The 20,130-nt window shown below is 44.4% G+C and overlaps 1 protein-coding gene across 1 annotated transcript in view; it reads left to right on the top strand.

Annotated features, from left to right (window-relative positions):
• Window positions 1-20,130, top strand: part of rtf1 (RTF1 homolog, Paf1/RNA polymerase II complex component) — an 89,226-nt gene that overhangs the window by 16,499 nt on the left and 52,597 nt on the right. The window lies entirely within an intron of this gene.

Here is a 20,130-nt window from a genome sequence, read left to right as displayed (position 1 = left end):
TTGTTCAGGTGAGGGATAGGGCAGGGAAATTGGTGGTGGCTCACGATCTGATTAACAAGGTTTCTGAGGAATTTTATGAGGTTGTACAGGTCAGAGCCACCTGGGGGAGACCCTGGGATGCAGCAATTTCTAGATGGGTTGGAGTACCCGAGGCTAAGGGAGGGGGACAGGGCTACATTAGAAGGAGCAATAGTGGAGCAGGAGATAAAGGATGTGATTGGGAGGATGCAGTCGGGGAAGGTGGCAGGGCCGGATGCGTTTCTGGTGGAATATTATTAAAAAATTCAAGGATAAGCTGGCACCCTGATGGTAGGGATGTTTGAAGAGGCGATAGGGAAGGGGGTGTTGCCACAAACTTTGGGGCAGGCATCAATTTCCCTGTTGCAAAAAAAAGATAAGGATCCGACGACGTGTGGGTCGTATAGGCCCATGTCACTTCTGAATGTGGACGCAAAAGTATTGGCGAAGGTAATGGCAGGTAGGCTGGAGGTGTGCCTCCCGAAGGTGATAGGTGAAGATCAGATGGGGTTCGTGAGAGGGAGGCAGCTCTTTTCAAACATTAGAAGGGTATTGAACGTCGTTATGGCACCGGCAGAAGGGAAGGAAACAGAGAGGTGGTTGTGACATTGGACGCTGAGAAGGCGTGTGACCGGGTAGAATGAGGGTACTTGATGGCAATTCTGGAGTGTGTTTGGGATTTGACCAAGATTTGTGAACTGGGTAAATCTACTATATAAGGAGCCGAAGGCAAGTGTACGCACAAACAACGTCAGCTCGAGATACATTTCTCTGCACCGTGGGATGAGGCAGGGGTGTCCTATGTCCCCCCCTGCTGTTTGCACTCGCGATTGAGCCGTTGGCCATTGCATTAAGAAGTTCGGGGGTATGGAAAGGAATAGTGCGGCGGGGGGGGGGGGGGGGTTTCGCAGGTCCAACATTTCTAGTTTGGCGGGGAGAGTGAAAGTTGATCTGGCAAGGTGGGATGGTCTTCCTCTGTCATTGGTGGGTCGGATACAGGCGGATAAAATGAACATGTTGCCGCGATTTCTGTTTCTCAATGCCTGCCGATTTTCCTGCCAAAGTCTTTTTTCAGAGAGATTGAGGGAATGATTACATCGTTCATATGGGGAGGGAAGGTGGCCAGAGTTAGAAAGGTGCTGCTACAGAGGGGAAGGCAGGCAGGGAGTTTGGGTCTCCTGAACCTGATGTATTACTACTGGCCGGCGAATGTGGAGAAGGTGCGGAGCTGGGCCAGAGGGGTTGATCCCAGTGGGTCAGAATGGAGGAGAGTTTGTGCAGTGGGTCGGGATTGAAAGCGCTAGCAACAGCGCCGCTCCCGATAGCCCCGGGGAAATACTCTGGAGTCCGGTAATAATAGCTTCATTGAGAATTTGGAGGCAGTTCCGCCAACACTTCGGGTTGGGAGCAGGGTCAAGGGAGATGCCGATTCAGGGGAACCACAAATTTGAGCCAGGGAAGCGGGTTGGAAATTTTCTGAAATGGGAGGATAAGGGGATTAAGACACTAAAAGATCTGATTCTTAGGGTCGGTTTGGCAGGACTGAAGGAGCTGGAAGCGAAGTATGGGCTGGAGCAGGGGGAAATGTTTAGATACATGCAGGTTCGAGATTTTGCCAGGACGGAGATACAGAGCTTCCCGGTGGAACCGGCCTCCACATTACTGGAGGAGGTGCTGATGACAGGGGGACTGGAGAAGGGGGTAGTGTCAGCGGGGTACAGAGCTATTTTGGAAGAGGAGAAGGCACCACTGGAAGCGATCAAAGCAAAGTGGGAGGAATAGTTGGGAGAGGATATGGAGGAGGGGTTCTGGTGTGAGGTGCTCCTGAGTGAATGCCTCCACCTCGTGTGCGAGGTTGGGGCTGATACAGCTGAAGGTGGTATACAGAGCACACCTGACGAGGGCGAGGATGAGCCGATTCTTTGAAGGAGTAGAAGATGTGTGTGAAGGTTGCGGGGAGGGGCTCCCGCTAATCACGTTCATATGTTATGGTCTTGTCCAAAGCTAGAGGATTACTGGAAGAAGGTTTTTAGGATAATTTCTAAAGTGGGCAGCACGGTAGCATTGTGGATAGCACAATCGCTTCACAGCTCCAGGGTCCCAGGTTCGATTCCGGCTTGGGTCACTGTCTGTGCGGAGTCTGCACGTTCTCCCCGTGTGTGCGTGGGTTTCCTCCGGGTGCTCCGGTTTCCTCCCACAGTCCAAAGATGTGCAGGTTAGGTGGATTGGCCATGATAAATTGCCCTTGGTGTCCAAAATTGCCCTTAGTGTTGGGTGGGGTTACTGGGTTATGGGAATAGGGTGGAGGTGTGGGATTGGGTAGGGTGCTCTTTCCAAGAGCCGGTGCAGACTTGATGGGCCGAATGGCCTCCTTCTGCACTGTAAATTCTATGAAAAAAAAATAAAAGTGGACCTGGGAGGCCATAATTCGGGGTGTCAGAGCAGCCAGGGTTGGAAACGGGTGCGGAGACAGATGTTGTAGCCTTCGCCTCGTTGATTGCCCGAAGGCGGGTTCTGATAGGTTGGAGAGCAGCCTCTCCACCCTGTGTCCTGGCGTGGCGGGGGGACCTGTTGGAATTCTGGACTCTTGAGAAGGTTAAGTTTGAACTGAGGGCAAGTACGGAGGGGTTCTACAATTCATGGGCATTATTCATTATGCACTTTCAAGAACTGGATAACATTGAACAGTAGTTGGGGGGTGGGTGGGATGGTTGGGGGCAGGGGGGGGGGCGGTGTGTGTTAATGGTGACTATGGGTGATTCCCTAATTCCTTTTGTCATTTGTTTGTGTGAACATACAGACTAATGTTTGGGGTTTGATGGGAGGATGGGATCGTTGTTATTGATATGGGGATTGACATATTTGTTGGTGATTATGGTTCATGTTGGTGGGTGTAAATTTGGGAGAAAATGTGAAAAGGAGGAGAATAAAAATATTTTTAAAAGAAAAAAACCATACCACTTCACCATATACAAGGCCATTCAGCCCATCATTGCACCATTGGCTTACTGCACCAATCTAATATTGATCCCACCATCATCTTCAAATATTTGTTCGGTCTTTCCTTAAGGAATCTCTGCCTGATGACTCCAAGCTTCTTACAACCATAGAATAGAACGATACAGCGCAGTACAGGCCCTTCGGCCCTCGATGTTGCACCGACATGGAAAAAAAGCTAAAGGCCATCTAACCTACACTATGCCCTTATCATCCATATGCTTATCCAATAAATTTTTAAATGCCCTCAATGTTGGCGAGTTCACTACTGTTGCAGGTAGGGCATTCCACGGCCTCACCACTCTTTGCGTAAAAAACCCACCTCTGACCTCTGTCCTATATCTATTACCCCTCAATTTAAGGCTATGTCCCCTCGTGCTAGCCACCTCCATCCGCGGGAGAAGGCTCTCGCTGCCCACCCTATCTAACCCTCTGATCATTTTGTATGCCTCTATTAAGTCACCTCTTAACCTTCTTCTCTCTAACGAAAACAACCTCAAGTCCATCAGCCTTTCCTCATAAGATTTTCCCTCCATACCAGGCAACATCCTGGTAAATCTCCTCTGCACCCGTTCCAAAGCTTCCACGTCCTTCCTATAATGAGGCGACCAGAACTGTACGCAATACTCCAAATGTGGCCGTACTAGAGTTTTGTACAACTGCAACATGACCTCATGGCTCCGGAACTCAATCCCTCTACCAATAAAGGCCTTCTTCACAACCCTATCAACCTGGGTGGCAACTTTCAGGGATCTATGTACATGGACACCGAGATCCCTCTGCTCATCCACACTACCAAGAATTTTACCATTAGCCAAATATTCCGCATTCCTGTTATTCTTTCCAAAGTGAATCACCTCACACTTCTCCACATTAAACTCCATTTGCCACCTCTCAGCCAGGTCTGCAGCTTATCTATGTCCCTCTGTAACCTGCAACATCCTTCCGCACTGTCTACAACTCCACCGACTTTAGTGTCGTCTGCAAATTTACTCACCCATCCTTCTGCGCCCTCCTCTAGGTCATTTATAAAAATGACAAACAGCAACGGCCCCAGAACAGATCCTTGTGGTACGCCACTCGTAACTGAACTCCATTCTGAACATTTCCCATCAACTTCCACTCTCTGTCTTCTTTCAACTAGCCAATTTCTGATCCACATCTCTAAATCACCCTCAATCCCCACCTCCGTATTTTCTGCAATAGCCGAACGTGGGGAAACCTTATCAAAACGCTTTACTGAAATCCATATACACCACATCAACTGCTCTACCCTCGTCTACCTGTTCAGTCACCTTCTCAAAGAACTCGATAAGGTTTGTGAGGCATGACCTACCCTTCACAAAACCATGCTGACTATCCCTAATCATATTATTCCTATCTAGATGATTATAAATCGTATCTTTTATAATCCTCTCCAAGACCTTACCCACCACAGACGTTAGGCTCACCGGCCTATAGTTACCGGGGTTATCTCTACTCCCCTTCTTGAACAAAGGGACCACATTTGCTATCCTCCAGTCCTCTGGCACTATTCCTGTAGCCAATGATGACCTAAAAATCAAAGCCACAGGCTCAGCAATCTCTTCCCTGGCTTCCCAGAGAATCCTAGGATAAATCCCATCTGGCCCCAGGGACTTATCTATTTTCACCTTGTCCAGAATTGCCAACACTTCTTCCCTACGCACCTCAATGCCATCTATTCTAATAGCCTGGGTCTCAGCCTTCTCCTCCACAATATTATCTTTTTCTTGAGTGAATACTGACGAAAAGTATTCATTTAGTATCTCGCTTATCTCCTCAGCCTCCACACACAACTTCCCACCACTGTCCTTGACTGGTCCTACTCTTACCCTAGTCATTCTTTTATTCCTGACATACCTATAGAAAGCTTTTGGGTTTTCCTTGATCCTACCTGCCAAAGACTTCTCATGTCCCCTCCTTGCTCGTCTCAGCTCTCTCTTTAGATCCTTCCTCGCTTCCTTGTAACTATCAAGCGCCCCAACTGAAACTTCATGCCTCATCTTCACATAGGCCTCCTTCTTCCTCTTAACAAGAGATTCCACCACTTTGGTAAAACCACGGTTCCCTCGCTCGATCCCTTCCTCCCTGCCTGACTGGTACGTACTTATCAAGAACATGCAATAGCTGTTCCTTGAACAAGCTCCACATATCCAGTGTGCCCAACCCTTGCAGCCTACTTCTCCATCCAACACATCCTAAGTCATGTCTAATGGCATCATAATTGCCCTTCCCCCAGCTATAACTCTTGCCCTGCGGGGTATACTTATCCCTTTCCATCACTAACGTAAAGGTCACCGAATTGTGGTCACTGTTTCCAAAGTGCTCACCTACCTCCAGATCTAACACCTGGCCTGGTTCATTACCCAAAACCAAATCCAATGTGGCCTCGCCTCTTGTTGGCCTGTCAACATATTGTGTCAGGAAACCCTCCTGCACACATTGTACAAAGAACGACCCATCTAATGTACTTGAACTATATCTTTTCCAGTCAATATTTGGAAAGTTAAAGTCTCCCATAACAACTACCCTGTTACTTTCGCTCTTTTCCAGAATCATCTTCGCCATCCTTTCCTCTACATCCCTAGAACTATGAGGTGGCCTATAGAAAACTCCCAACAGGGTGACCTCTCCTTTCCTGTTTCTAACCTCAGCCCATACTACCTCAGAAGAAGAGTCCCCATCTAGCATCCTTTCCGCCACCGTAATACTGTCCTTGACTAGCAACCCTCGAAGTAAAGTATAAAACTCCCCTCTCCTCACTCTGTGATAAATTTCAATAGATGACTCCCATCACCAGAGGAAACCTGCTCACTACCAAAACCAAAACAAAGAACAAATAAAAATACAGCACAGGAACAGGCCCTTCGGCCCTCCCAGCCTGCGCCGATCCAGATCCTTTATCTAAACCTGTCGCCTATTTTCCAAGGATTAAACTGCCGATCATTTTAAAGACATCCATGAAATTTCCGCTTTACTTCCTCTCTGTTTAAGTGGGAACAGTCCTTGTACCTCCAGTCTCTCCTCTTAACTATAATTTCCCATCCCTGGAATCATCCTGGTGAATGTACGCTGTCTGTGCTCCATGGCTTTGATATGGTTTTAGGATGGACGTACCCAAAACAGCACCCAAAACCTATAGCCTTACTACAGTATCACAGAGTACAAATTTCTCACTCCCTCTTGTGCTTTTTGTCCCTGTTTATTTAAATTAATTAAGTGGATGACCAAAACTTTTAATATCACTTGCCAATTTCCTGCGGCACAATATGCCAGAATATGATCTGTCTCTGTTTCAATATTTTACTGTTGCTCTTTCAGTGTTTTTCAATCTCTTTAGCTTTTGTTTCTGTGTGTGTCTTTATTTCCCCACTTTCATGCATGACCAGAGTAGGTCTTTCAGCCCCTGAAGCCTGCCCCAAGAGAATAGAGAGCTTTCAGGTGATTGGTAATGGGCCCTGGTATCCACTCCTGTGTTCTCTGCTGTTTAGGTCTGATGCTAATTCTCCTTTCCTTTAACCCCTTTCTCTCTTTGCTTCTGCTTTCATTCCACTCTCAATAAAACATTTTTTTTCAAAGGTATTGTCTCGATAAAGGTATTCAATTCATCCTCTTGCTTTTCTTGATTTTAGAAAATAATAGAAATTGCTAGAAACGAAAGGAAAACGTTGAACTGATCGAAGGTTAGAAGATAAACTTTGACATGCCTCAGATTAAGTTTTATGATGGGCACTGTATTAAAGTGCTTCATAACTAACAAATTACTTTGTAATCAGTGTAGGCAAATATAGCATGCCCCACAAACAGAAATGAGATAAATGATCAGTTGATATGTTTTGTTACTGGCAATTGAGCGAAGAATGTTGGCTGGGACCTGGAGATTGTTGGGTACAGTACACCTGCTCAATCTGACTTTTCAGTGGCTGACACCTTCTAATAACTATAAGGGATCGAAAGACAATGGAAAAATGTTATCAATTTTGAATGCAATTTCAGGAACTGAAGAAAACTCATCAGCATGCTTTCAGAGAATTGAATAGAATACCTAGCACAGAAACAGGCTCTTCATCCCCCATTCCAAAGACCCCATCTCAGCCTTTCACCTGATCTTTATATTTCCTTTACTCTCATATACTTCTTTAGTTCCCTTTTGAAAGCATCTAATTTGTTTTCTTTCTGTGACGACAACATTCTGCATTCTAAATACTCTAAATAAAAACATTTCTCTTTATTAGATTCATTAGTATCTATCTTGTCTTTATGGGCCCTAGATTTGGATTCTCACACAGAGTTAAAAATAATAATAATTTTTATTAGTGTCACAAATAACATAAACACTGCAGTGAAGTTACTGTGAAAAGCCCCTAGTTGCCACATTCCGGCGCCTGTTCGGGTACACTGAGGGAGAATTCAGAATGTCCAAATTACTTAATAGCGTGTCTTTCTGGATACGTGGGAGGAAAACCACGCATACGCGGAGAACATGCCCACTCCACACACACTGACCCAAGCCGGGAATCGACCCTGGAGCTGTGAAGCAACAGCGCTAACCATTGTGCTGCTTTGACTTTGTTCAACCTATTCACAATTGTAAAGACACCTATCAGGTCACCCCCAATTCTTCCCTTTTCTAAAGAAAAATCCCCAGATCTGTTCAATCTTTGCTGATATTGCTAATCTCTCCGGTCTCATGCCATCCTTTGAAATCTTCCTTTGACTTTCTCTTTCTGCAGTGCTTCTAGTAATATGGAGACCAGAACTCGTTCAATACTGAACTCAGTGTAACCAGAGTCGAATAAAAGTTGAACATTTGAATCTCATACCCCTAGAAATAAATCAATGCTTTGGTAACAGTTTTAATTGTTATGCTGACCTGTAATACTGCTTTTACAGACATATGCATTAGAAGCAGGAGTAGGCTCCTCGGCCTGCTCTGTCGTTCAATAAGATCATGGCTGATCTGATTGTAACTTCAGCCCCACGTTTTTGCTTAAGTGAGGACTTTTCACCCCCTTGTTAATCGGGAATCTATATAGCTATGCCATAAAAATATTCAAATACTCTGCTTCCACCGGCTTTTGAGGAAGAGTTACAGAGACTCCTAACTCTGAGTGGAAACAAATCTTCTAATCTCTCTGTCTTAAATGAGTGACCCACTAATTTTAAACAATGACCCCTTGATCTAGATTCTCTCATGAGACAAAACATCCTCTCCACATCCACCCTGTCAAGACCCCTCAAATTTCAATCAAGCTGCCTCTTACTCTTCCGAGGTCCATCGAATAAAACCCTAACCTGTCCAATCTTTCCTCATAAGAGGAAAGCCCATTCCCAATTTTTTTTTTCTTTTATTGTTCGGACACGGGATGTGTTTGGGCCAGCATTTGTTGCCCATCCCGGATTGCTCTGGAACTGAGTGACTTGCTCGGCCATTTCAGAGGGCAGTTGAGACAACCACATTGCTGTGGACCTGGAGTCACATGTAAGTCAGGCAAGGGTGGCAGATTTCCTTCTCTAAAGGACATTTATAAACCAGGTAGGCTTTTACAATAATTGCCATGATTAAACTTTAATTCCAGATTTCCAAATTTTTATTGAATTCAAATTTCAACATCTGCCATGGTGGGATTTGAACCCAGTTTCCCAAGGCATTATCCCAGGCTTCTGGATTGGTAGTCCAGTGACAATACCACTATGCCATTGCCTCCCCTAATCGAGTATACCTTCGCTGCATTTACATATTAAATAATAAGACCAAAGATATAAACCGTAAAGGTAAAGTAAAGTCGTCATAGTCCCAGATGACCATAGGCTTTTTTCCCCTTTGAGGGGCAGAGCTGACTGGTGGTGGTTTAACCGGAGGATCACCACACCTCCGGCAAGGTTGAGAAGGCGGAGCCTTCATGAATAACCTCAGTGGTACAGCAATTGAGCCCACGCTGCTGGCCTTGCTCTGCATGACAAACCAGCTGTCAGTCTCACCAGTGCCCTGTTCAGCTTAAGGATAACCTCCTTATTTCTGTAATCAAGTCTCCTCACAATAAATGATAACATTCAATTAGGTTTCCCAATTGCTTGCTGTACCTACATAATAGCCTTTGTGATTCATGTACTGGGACACCCGGATCTCTCTGCGTCTCAGAGCTCTGTAAACTCTCATTATTTAGATACTTTTCTTTTTTTATTCTTCCTGCCAAAACGGACCATTTCACATTTGCCAGATCTTTGCCCAACTTAACCTGTCTATGCCCCTTTGTAGAATACTTTTGTCCTCTTCACAATTTTACTTTCCTACCTATCTTTGTGTCATTAGCAAACTTTGCAGCCATGTATTTGGTCTCTTCATGCAAGTCCTTTTATATAATTGAAATGTTGAGGCCCCAGCACTGATTCCTGTGGCACACCACTCATTGCATCTTGCCAACCAGAAAATGACCCATTTATGCTAACTCTTTCCTCTTAGCTAGCCTGTCATCCAATATGTGAGCTTTTATGTTCCACAACTTTTGATGTGGTGCCTTATCAAATGCCTTCTCGAAATCTATGTACAGTACATCCACCCTTTATCCGCAACACACATGACTCCTTCAAAGAACTCCAATAAATTAGTGAACATGATTTCCTTTTCAGAAAACCATGTTGATTCTGTCTGATGACCATGAATTTTTCTAAGTGTCCTGCCATAACATCCTTAACAATACCTTAGATATTTTCCCTTTGACAGATGTAAGGCTAACTGGCCTATAGTTTCCTGCTTTCAGTGTCTCCCTTTTTGAATAAAGGGAGCAATTACATTTGCTCTTTTCCAATCTAATGGAACCTTCCCCAAATCCAGGGAACTTTGAAACCAGAAAACTAAAACAATGCATCAAATATCTCGAGCCACTTCTTTCGAGATTGTAGGATGAAGTCCATCCTGACCCAAGAGTTTTAATGATTGTTCACCTGTATCACTAAATCCAGTTTTTGATAGCAATCAGTTTCCTATTTTCTAAGGTATAATTGGCATTTCTATTCCTATTGAATTGTGTGTGTGTCTCTCTCTCTCTCTCTCCTCTCTCTCTCTCTCTCTCTCTCTCTCTCTCTCTCTCTCATCTCTCTCTCTCTCTCTCTCTCCTCTCTCTCTCCTCTCCCCCCTTTCCCCTTCCTTCTTCCCCCCCCCCCCCCCCCCCCCCCCCCCCCTACAAACCTGCCTGTGTCATCTGAAATTTTTGAAAGTTACTTGTTCCTGATTCCCTAATTATATTGATTATGAATAGCGGGTGTTTTAGTGCAGGCCCATGTCGGACTCTGCTTTATATCCAATCTGAATACTGTGACAACTCTTTACCCTTAATTTTTAGCCAGCTTCCTATTCATTCAGTTGTTTGTTCCACATGCCCTAAGCTTTTGTCACAAGCTAACCCTTATAGAGGGTCTTCGATTCATAGGGCACATACAGCACCATCTGATACCTGGAGCTTTTAATCAGTGACCGATTACATAAATGGAAATGAGAAATAAGAACATAGGAAAATACCACACATACATGCAGACAGCACTTAATATTGATCATAGAGTCCCTGCAGTACAGAAAGAGGCCAGTGGGCCCATCGGGTTTACACTGACTCTTGGAAAGAGCACCTACCTAGGGCACTATCCAGTAATCCTACCTAACCTTTTTAAAAAAAACATAAGTTTAAAGTACCCAATTCATTTTTCCAATAAAGGGACAATTTAGCGTGGCCAATCGACCTACCTTGCACATCTTTGGGTTGTGGGGGCAAAACCCATGCAGACACGAGGAGAATGTGCAAACTCCACATGGACAGTGACCCAGAGCCGGGATCGAACCTGGGACCTCAGCGCCATGAGGCTGCAGTGCTACCCACTGCGCCACCGTGCTGCCTCCTATCTAACCATTTTTGTTCACTAAGGGGCAATTTAGCATGGTCAGTCCACCTAACCGTATCTTTGGACTGTGGGAGGAAACTGGAGCATCCGGAAGAAACCCACACAAAAGCAGGATGAAAAAGTCTGAATCGGACACCACGGTGGTGCAGTGGCTAGCACTGCTGCCTAAGACGCTGAGGAGCAGGGTTCGATCCTGGTCACTTTCTGTGTGGAGTTTGCACATTCTTCCCATGTCTGCGTGGGTTTCACCCCCACAACCCAAAGATGTGCAGATCAGGTGGATTGGCCATGCTAAATTGCCTCGTAATTGGAAGAAAATAATTGGGTACTCTAAATTTATTAAAAAATAGTCCGAATCAACCCCAGGTCCCTGGCACTGAGGCAGCAGGGCTAACCACTGTGCCACCATGTCATCTATGTAAAGAATAATTTATAATTATAATATTATTTAATATAATGTTGGTCAATTTCCTGTGGTGTTGCCACAAGGAGTCGAGGCCAATTATTGTCGTGGGGTGAAGCAAGGTTAGAGGATCATATAATTGGATTGGGCATTGTTTGATTCAGTTCCCATTCTGAAATCATACACTTGTCAGCTTTGTGTAATACTTCAATTTTACTTTAAGTTAAATATTAAGGCATTTGGGAACAGAGAGGTGCTGTTGGTTGAGTAGAGAAGTACATGCTGACGAATGGTCATTGCAAAACTGGCAGCCTGCACGTGGAAGTATATCATTACAATGCCACCGGTTTACATGGACTGTTCCCATTGTAAATATGAACATAATGTGAGGGTGGGTAGGGCTGTGGCAGAAGAGCTAACAAAAATATGACCTAGGAAAATCAGGTTTTGCAGAGAGGCGGTGCATGCATATTTAAGCTTTTTAATATTAAACACTGATGGATGGAGATCATTTTGTTCTTCTAAGACTTAAATGGAGTTGGATATAATGTGGTCTGTGGCTGTGTGGTAGGTTGAGGAGGCATTAGGGAAAAAAACTATAGTCATATTATGTTTGTCATATTATGTGGGTAGGGGCTTTTGGAACAGTGTGCTTTAAAATATGTGTATCCTTTCTGTGAGGACAGCAGTCAGTTACTAGATTCATATTGCAATATTGAAAGTGAAAGTCACCATAGTGCTAGAGGAACAGAGGTTGTTCTCCTCTTGGAGAGAGAACTGACTGGTGGTGCTTTAACCCGAGGGTCACCCACCACACCTCAGACGAGGGACCAGGTTGAGAAGGCGGGGCCTTCGCGAATAACCGCCGACGGTACGGGAATGGAACCCACGCTGTTAGCATCGCTCTGCATCCCAAACCAGCCGTCCAGCCACCTGAACTAAACCGACTTGAGTTTTTTATACTGTTGACTTAGCTGAAAGTTCCCAGCTGTACCATTCTAAATTATGCCCTTCCAAACCAAGATTGTGTCTGCAGAAAATTTTAAAAATAAATTTAGTGTACCCAATTAATTTTATCCAATTAGGGTCAATTTAGCGTGGCCAATACACCTAGCTTGCACATCTTTGGGTTGTGGGGCGAAACCCACGCAAACATGGAGAGAATGTGCAAACTCCACACGGACAGTGACCCAGAGCCGGGATCGATCCTGGGACCTCGGCGCCGTGAGGCTGCAGGGCTAATCCACTGTGCCACCGTGCTGCCATGCAGAAAACGTTTTGAGTTACGTTACATGGAAGTACAGTAATGGTAGATATCACAGTCACTTCCTAACACCAGCCCTGGTATGAACAGCTGTCACTGTATAAAATGAGTGCAGTAGGACAGTATTGAATTACAATAGTGGTGGTGGTACAGGTCTGTCAGTGTTTAAACTGAGGTTTCAGTCTGTCACTGTACAGCATGGGAGTGCAGTTTGGTGATTAAAGGCCTTTCCCATACGATACTGCAGGCACTATGAACCCTGTTCCATAGTACCATTATGTTAGCAGTGTTACAGGAAGTATTGAAGTTATAAAAGCAGGCAGAGCTCCCCAAAGGCTTAGTTATATAGATTTAAATGAGTGATACAGACCAGACGAGCATGTGCTGAGTCCTGATGCCAGCTGGCACTGTTATGGTGTAATTAACTGAGAGAGAAAATAAGCACAGTTCCTGTGCTCCACAGTCTGGTTTCACATATTAATATGCACCTTGGTGACAAACCACATGCTTCTTATCATCCTTTGTTTTAAAATTTAGAGTACCCAATTAATTTTTTTAAATTAAGGGGCAATTTAGCGTGGCCAATCCACCTAGCCTGCACATCTTTGGGTTGTGGGAGCGAAACCCACACAAACACGGGGAGAATGTGCAAACTCCACATGGACAGTGACCCAGAGCCGGGATCGAACCTGGGACCTCGGGCCGTGAGGCAGCAGTGCTAACCACTGAGCCACCATGCTTCTTATCCTTGAACTGTAACCCATCAATGATCTGTGCCAGCAGTTTGGAGGGAAGAAACTTGGAACACTCACCTGTTTGCAAACATGTCAGGAAGTGTTGGTGTGAGTGCTTATCCATTGTTAGAAGGCTGGAGCCGCTGCTGATTATTGTCACTGGAGCAGCAGCTGTTAATAGATGTGTGCAAAAGAGAAGCTGTTTCAACTGTTGGATGGAACTGAAGTCTTTATGGCACTGATCACTGATTTAGTGATTGACTTCTCCAGAAATCATTGCTGTTGACAGCACTGTCAAGCAGCACCTACATTGCAGTAACCTGCTCGCAGATGCTCAGTTTGCGTTCCGCCATCACCACTCGGTACATTACAGCCCTGGTCCAAATATGGACAAAAGACATGAGTGCGACTGTTCTTGACATCAGGCAGCATTTCACTGATTGTGGCATCAATGAGCCCTGGCAAAATTGAAGTCCATGGGAATCCGAGGTTGGTGAAAACTCTCCACTGGTTCTAATCGTTCCTAGCATCAAGGAAGATGGTTGTGATAGTTGGAGGTCAATGATCTCAATCCCAGGATATTGTTGCAGGAGCTCCTCCATATTGGAACGACCTTGTACCTGAATCGTAAAATAATTTGGAGGTAAGCAATTAGGAAGGCAAATGGTGCATTAGATTTTGTTATTACGCATTTGAGTATAAGAGGAAGGAAATATTACTTAATTATACCATTGGTGAGGCCACACCAGGACTCCTGTGTACAGTTTTGGTCTTGTTACCTGAGGAAGGACATCCTTGCTTTAGAGGAAGTGCAAGGAAGGTTCACTATGCATTCAAGAATTTAGAAGAACGAAAGATGATCTCATTGAAACATATAAATTTTTAAGGGCTTCAATGTTGCCAGGCTAGAAAAGTGTAGCCACAGGGAGAGATTGGATAGGTTGGGGTTATTTTCCTTGGAGCAAAGAAGGCTGAGGGGTGACTTAATTGAGTTGTAAAAAAAAAAAATGAGGGGAAGAGATGGAGTGGACAGGATAGAATTGTTTCCCTTGGTGGAGAATTCTAGAACCAGGGGAGATAGATTGAAGATAAGTGGCAGAAGATGAACTTTTTTTTTAGTGTAGCGGGAGTCTGGAATTCACAGCCCGAGTTGGTGACGGAAGCAGAGACCCTAAACTCTTTTAAAAGGTATCTGGATCTACACCTGAAGATACTGTAAGATACAGGGCTATGGACTGGGTGCAGGAAGGTGGGATTAGAAAGGGCAAATGGGTGTCATCGGGCTGGCATGGACAAGATGGGCCGAATGGCTTCCTTCTGTGCTGTAACATTTCTATAATTCTATTGTATGATTGTGTAGGTGCTGAGAAAATATTTCACCCTAGATGGTGAGTTTAGAATGCAGGGTCACAGTCCCAATAAGGGGTTGGCCATTTAGGATTGAGAAATTTCTCATTCAGTTTTTGAATTTTCTACTCCAGAGGGCTATGGATCTATGGATCCTCAGCTGTGGAGCATATTCAAGAGTGAGATCATGGAATTAAGGGATATTGGGATAGTGTGGGGTGGATCAGAGGTCGAAAATTAACTACGATTTTGTTCAATGGTTCGAAGGGCTAAATGACCTACTGCTCCTATTTCTTGTGTTCTTATTGTGGCTTAATATAAGTCAGAGGCTGCTACACAGGTGGTATAAACACCAACCTAGACTGGAAAGGAGAGGCTGGATAAGCTGCTAAAATGCCTTGATAAACAAGATTTTGAGGAGGGTTGAGGTGAGAGGGAATCCTAGAACAAAGGTGGGCCTGTAATGGTCAGAAAAGCAAGGTAGATACAGGGCTGGAGGAGGTTAAGACCACAGCATTTTGAAGATGAGGCAATGTTACTGTGGTTGGGACGCCAGTGAAGGTCAGTGAGAGCAGGCTGGTTGAGTGGAATTTAGTGCAGTTTCGGGGATGGTCAGCAGAATTTAAGATGATAGAGTAAAAGGCTTAGAGGGGAAAGATTTGGAGTACACCAGTGTGACAGTGATGAAAGAAAGGACTTGTGTTTCTCTAGCACCTTGCATGTCCTCAATATCCCAAAGTGCTACATGACCAATTAAGTACTTTGAAGTTTTTCATTGTTGCAGTGTTGGAATATGCAGGATACATTTGATGCACAGCATTGTCCCACAAGCTGAAATGCGATAATGAAAAGATAATTTCTTTAGATATTGGTTACCATACCTTTGAGAATTCTACCTGCTCTTTAAATATGTCAAAGGATATTTTACATCCACATGAGCGGGCAAACAGTGCCTTTGTTTAACCTTGTTCATAGGAAATAAACAGACCTTGCAGTTGGTCCAGAGTAACAAAATACTAAATAAGAGCTTCTGAAGGTGTTGTCAGCTAACGGAGTCCTGTCTTGAATCTATCATCAAGGAAGAAATTGCGAGGCATCTGGATAGAAATTGTCCCATTGGGCAGACGCAGCATGGGTTCGTTAAAGGCAGGTCATGCCTAACTAATTTAGTGGAATTTTTTGAGGACATTACCAGTGCAGTAGATAACGGGGAGCCGATGGATGTGGTATATCTGGATTTCCAGAAAGCCTTTGACAAGGTGCCACACAAAAGGTTGCTGCATAAGATAAAGATGCATGGCATTAAGGGTAAAGTAGTAGCATGGATAGAGGATTGGTTAATTAATAGAAAGCAAAGAGTTGGGATAAATGGGTGTTTCTCTGGTTGGCAATCAGTAGCTAGTGGTGTCCCTCAGGGATCCGTGTTGGGCCCACAATTGTTCACAATTTACATTGATGATTTGGAGTTGGGGACCAAGGGCAATGTGTCCAAGTTTGCAGAGTGGTAAAGCGAAAAGTGCAGAGGATACTGGAAGTCTGCAGAGGGATTTGGATAGGTTAAGTGAATGGGCTCGGGTCTGGCAGATGGAATACAATGTTGACAAATGTGAGGTTATCCATTTTGGTAGGAATAACAGCAAACGGGATTATTATTTAAACGATAAAATATTAAAGCATGCCGCTGTTCAGAGAGACTTGGGTGTGCTAGTGCATGAGTCACAGAAGGTTGGTTTACAAGTGCAACAGGTGATTAAGAAGGCAAATGGAATTTTGTCCTTCATTGCTAGAGGGATGGAGTTTAAGACTAGGGAGGTTATGTTGCAATTGTATAAGGTGTTAGTGCGGCCACACCTGGAGTATTGTGTTCAGTTTTGGTCTCCTTACTTGAGAAAGGACGTACTGGCACTGGAGGGTGTGCAGAGGAGATTCACTAGGTTAATCCCAGAGCTGAAGGGGTTGGATTATGAGGAGAGGTTGAGTAGACTGGGACTGTACTCGTTGGAATTTAGAAGGATGAGGGGGGATCTTATAGAAACATTTAAAATTATGAAGGGAATAGATAGGATAGATGCGGGCAGGTTGTTTCCACTGGCGGGTGACAGCAGAACTAGGGGGCATAGCCTCAAATAAGGGGAAGTAGATTTAGGACTGAGTTTAGGAGGAACTTCTTCACCCAAAGGGTTGTGAATCCATGGAATTCCTTGCCCAGTGAAGCAGTTGAGGCTCCTTCATTACATGTTTTTAAGGTAAAGATAGATAGTTTTTTGAAGAATAAAGGGATTAAGGGTTATGGTGTTCGGGCCGGAAAGTGGAGCTGAGTCCACAAAAGATCAGCCATGATCTAATTGAATGGCGGAGCAGGCTCGAGGGGCCAGATGGCCTACTCCTGCTCCTAGTTCTTATGTTCTCTATTGGCGGCTTGTAAATTCCTTAAATCTGAGAAATCTAGGTCATGGGATAAGGTTCATGGAGCAGGGAAAGTTTGAAGCGAATGGGAGAAAAAGCAAACGATTGGGGGATCTCTGGGGGAGGAACGCTAGATCAGGTAAGCAGTTAGATATATTGATTTGGTTAGCACTGTTGCTTCACAGCGCCAAGTTCCCAAATTCCCGGTTTGGGTCACTGTCTGCGGAACCTGCATGTTCTCCCTGTGTCTGCGTGTGTTTCCTCCGGTGCTGCGGTTTCCTCCGGTCCCGAAAGACGTGCTGAGTGAATTGGACATTCTGAATTCTCCCTCTGTGTACCCAAACAGGCGCCGGAATGTGGTGACGAGGGATTTTCACAGTAACTTCATTGCAGTGTTAATGTAAGCTTACTTGTGACAATAAAGATTATTATTATTTAAGTTCGTGAGAAAGAGTTAACATGGAATCTTAATTCCCACACAGTGAGGGTAGAGGAAACCTAAGAAATGATTGGGAAGTCTAGATGTCCAATTTGCTCTGGTATTATTGAAAATCCATTGAAATTATGGGGTAGAAGCTTTTGTCTGGAGTGGGGTTGAAGGGCTTCTGTCACCAGGGAATATGGAGAGCTCGACTGAAACTTACATGAGTATAGGAAATAACATTTTTGCGAAGTGCTTTAAAAATCCAGATTTTTGTATTTGTATGATATACGTGCACTTTAATAATTATAGACTGAATGTTACTAAATAGCCAATGTGCTAGTAGCATCCAAATAAATGTTACCACTTTGACATCGCTTGCACAGACGAGCTGGGATGGTTTCAAGTACTCAAAGCCAGTATATTTGGACGGGCACTGTATATCGATTGGACTGCTAAGTGAGTCAAGCTAAAACTCATTGAAGGAATCGATGGATACGGGGAGGCCCTGCTGGGCTGAAAACAAACGAAGATTGTACTTTCAAAAAACTATTAAGAAACAAAACGAGCCAAAGTTGCTCCAAACCCAATTGCAATGTGTCAGTAACTGACAACTAGCAAACTATAGCAATCAATTTAGAGATGTATCTACATATGAAAAAACTACTTTAAGTGACAGCCAGCATGATTTTAGAGGAACTAATTTATATACCAGGGCCTCTTTTTTTTTTACATTTCAGGAACTGACATTCCAAATAAGCATTGAGAAAGTACCGTTAATATCACTGCCCTTTCCCACAGCTCGAACCCACTTTGTCTCCATAACCGCTATTACTGAGCAAACTCTTACCTCGGGGCATCTTAATGTAGTGATCTGTGCGTGAAACCTAGAACTAAGAGTCATTTACTACACAAAGAGGCCATTTGATCCATTAAATTCATGCTGGCTCCCCGCAATTCCATTCCTCTGTTCAATTCTCGTAGCACTCCACGTTTGTTTCCTTCAAGTAACCATCCATTTTCCTTTTCAAATAATTATTTCCGCTGTTGCCACCCTTGTGGACAGTGTGTTCCAAGTCATTACCACTCACTGCAATGTATAGAGTCATAGAATCTACAGTGCAGAAGGAGGCCATTCGGACCATTGAGTCTGCATCGGCCCTTGGAAAAAGCATCCTACCCAAGTCCATACCTCCACCCTATCCCAGTAACCCACCTTTTTGGACACTTAAGGGCAATTTAGCATGACCAATCCACCTAACCTGCACATCTTTGGACTGTGGGAGGAAACCGGAGCACCCGGAGGAAGCCCACGCAGACACTGGGAGAATGTGCAGACTCAGCACAGACAGTGACCCAAGCCAGAAATCGAACCTGACACCCTGGAGATGTGAAGCAGCTGTGCTAACCGCTGTGCTACCGTGCTGTGTTTAAAAAGTTCTTTCTCTGATTCCCCTGCCTCTTTCCAAAATCTTGAATCTGTGTCCTCTGGCCCTTGTACCATCAGCTAATTGATCTACCTTATATAAACCTGTCACAATCTTGTACATCTCTATTGGATCTCCTTTGATCCAAGGAGGAGAACCCCCCCAGTCTTTCCAACCTAATTATGTATCCAAGCCCACCATCTCTGGAACCATTCCTCTGCATCCTGTCAAGGACCTTCACATCTTTCTTAAAATGCTGTGATCTTAACACTGACCATTGAGGAACACCATGGGCTACCACCTTCCAGGCCAACAAAGGCAAACACTGACCACAACTCTCTGCCATAGAAAGGTTATGGCAGAGAAAGAGGCCATTCAGCCTATCATGTCTGCGTTGGCCAAGAAAGGGAGAAACAAAAGTAACAAGCCACTCATTTTAATCTCACTTTCCAGCACCTGGTTTGTGGCCTTGTAGATGATAGCAGATCCAGGTTCCTTTTTAATTAAAAAAAAAAATAAGTTTAGAGTGCCCAATTCTTTTTTTTTTCCCAATTAAGGGGTGATGTAGCATGACCAATTCAACAACCCAGCTTCTTTTTGGATTGTGGGGGTGAGAGACACGCGGACACAAAGAGAATGTGCAAACTCCATATGGACAGTGACTCGGGAGCGGGATCAAACCAGGGTCCTGGGTGCTGTAAGGCAGCAGTGCTAACCACAGCACCACCGTTCTGCCTTCAATCCAGGTTCCTTTTAAATGAGCTGAGCATTGCTGCCTCAATCACCAATTTGGGCAGTGAATTTCCTCGTCCCTTCTAATCCTTCTATCAATCACCTTAAATCAATGCCCCCTGGTAATTGACACCCTAGCTAGGGAGAAACAAGTATTGGAAATAAGGTCTGCTGAGTCAGTTGGGGGGAGAGAGTGGTGATGGACATTGGAAGAAGGGCTTTTGTGTGAGGTTGGTGGAAGAGGGGCTTCATTATGTCTTCTGTCACCGGAGAATGTGGAGAGCTTAGCTGAAATTTCACATGATAATATAAAATAACATTTTTACAAAGTTCTTAAAAATCCAGATTTTTGTATTTGTATATGATATATACGTGGACTTTAATAATTATAGACAATGTTACTATGTTGCTTTATTGCTGTTTTGTTTTGGCTGGCATTTTTGAGTCGCGTTAATCTCTGTGTAACT

The sequence above is a fragment of the Scyliorhinus canicula genome, chromosome 2 (genome assembly GCF_902713615.1).
Source record: "Scyliorhinus canicula chromosome 2, sScyCan1.1, whole genome shotgun sequence".
Lineage (NCBI taxonomy): Eukaryota > Metazoa > Chordata > Chondrichthyes > Carcharhiniformes > Scyliorhinidae > Scyliorhinus > Scyliorhinus canicula.
Note: the sequence above shows the minus strand (reverse complement) of the source record. Positions and strands in the feature narration are given on the sequence as shown.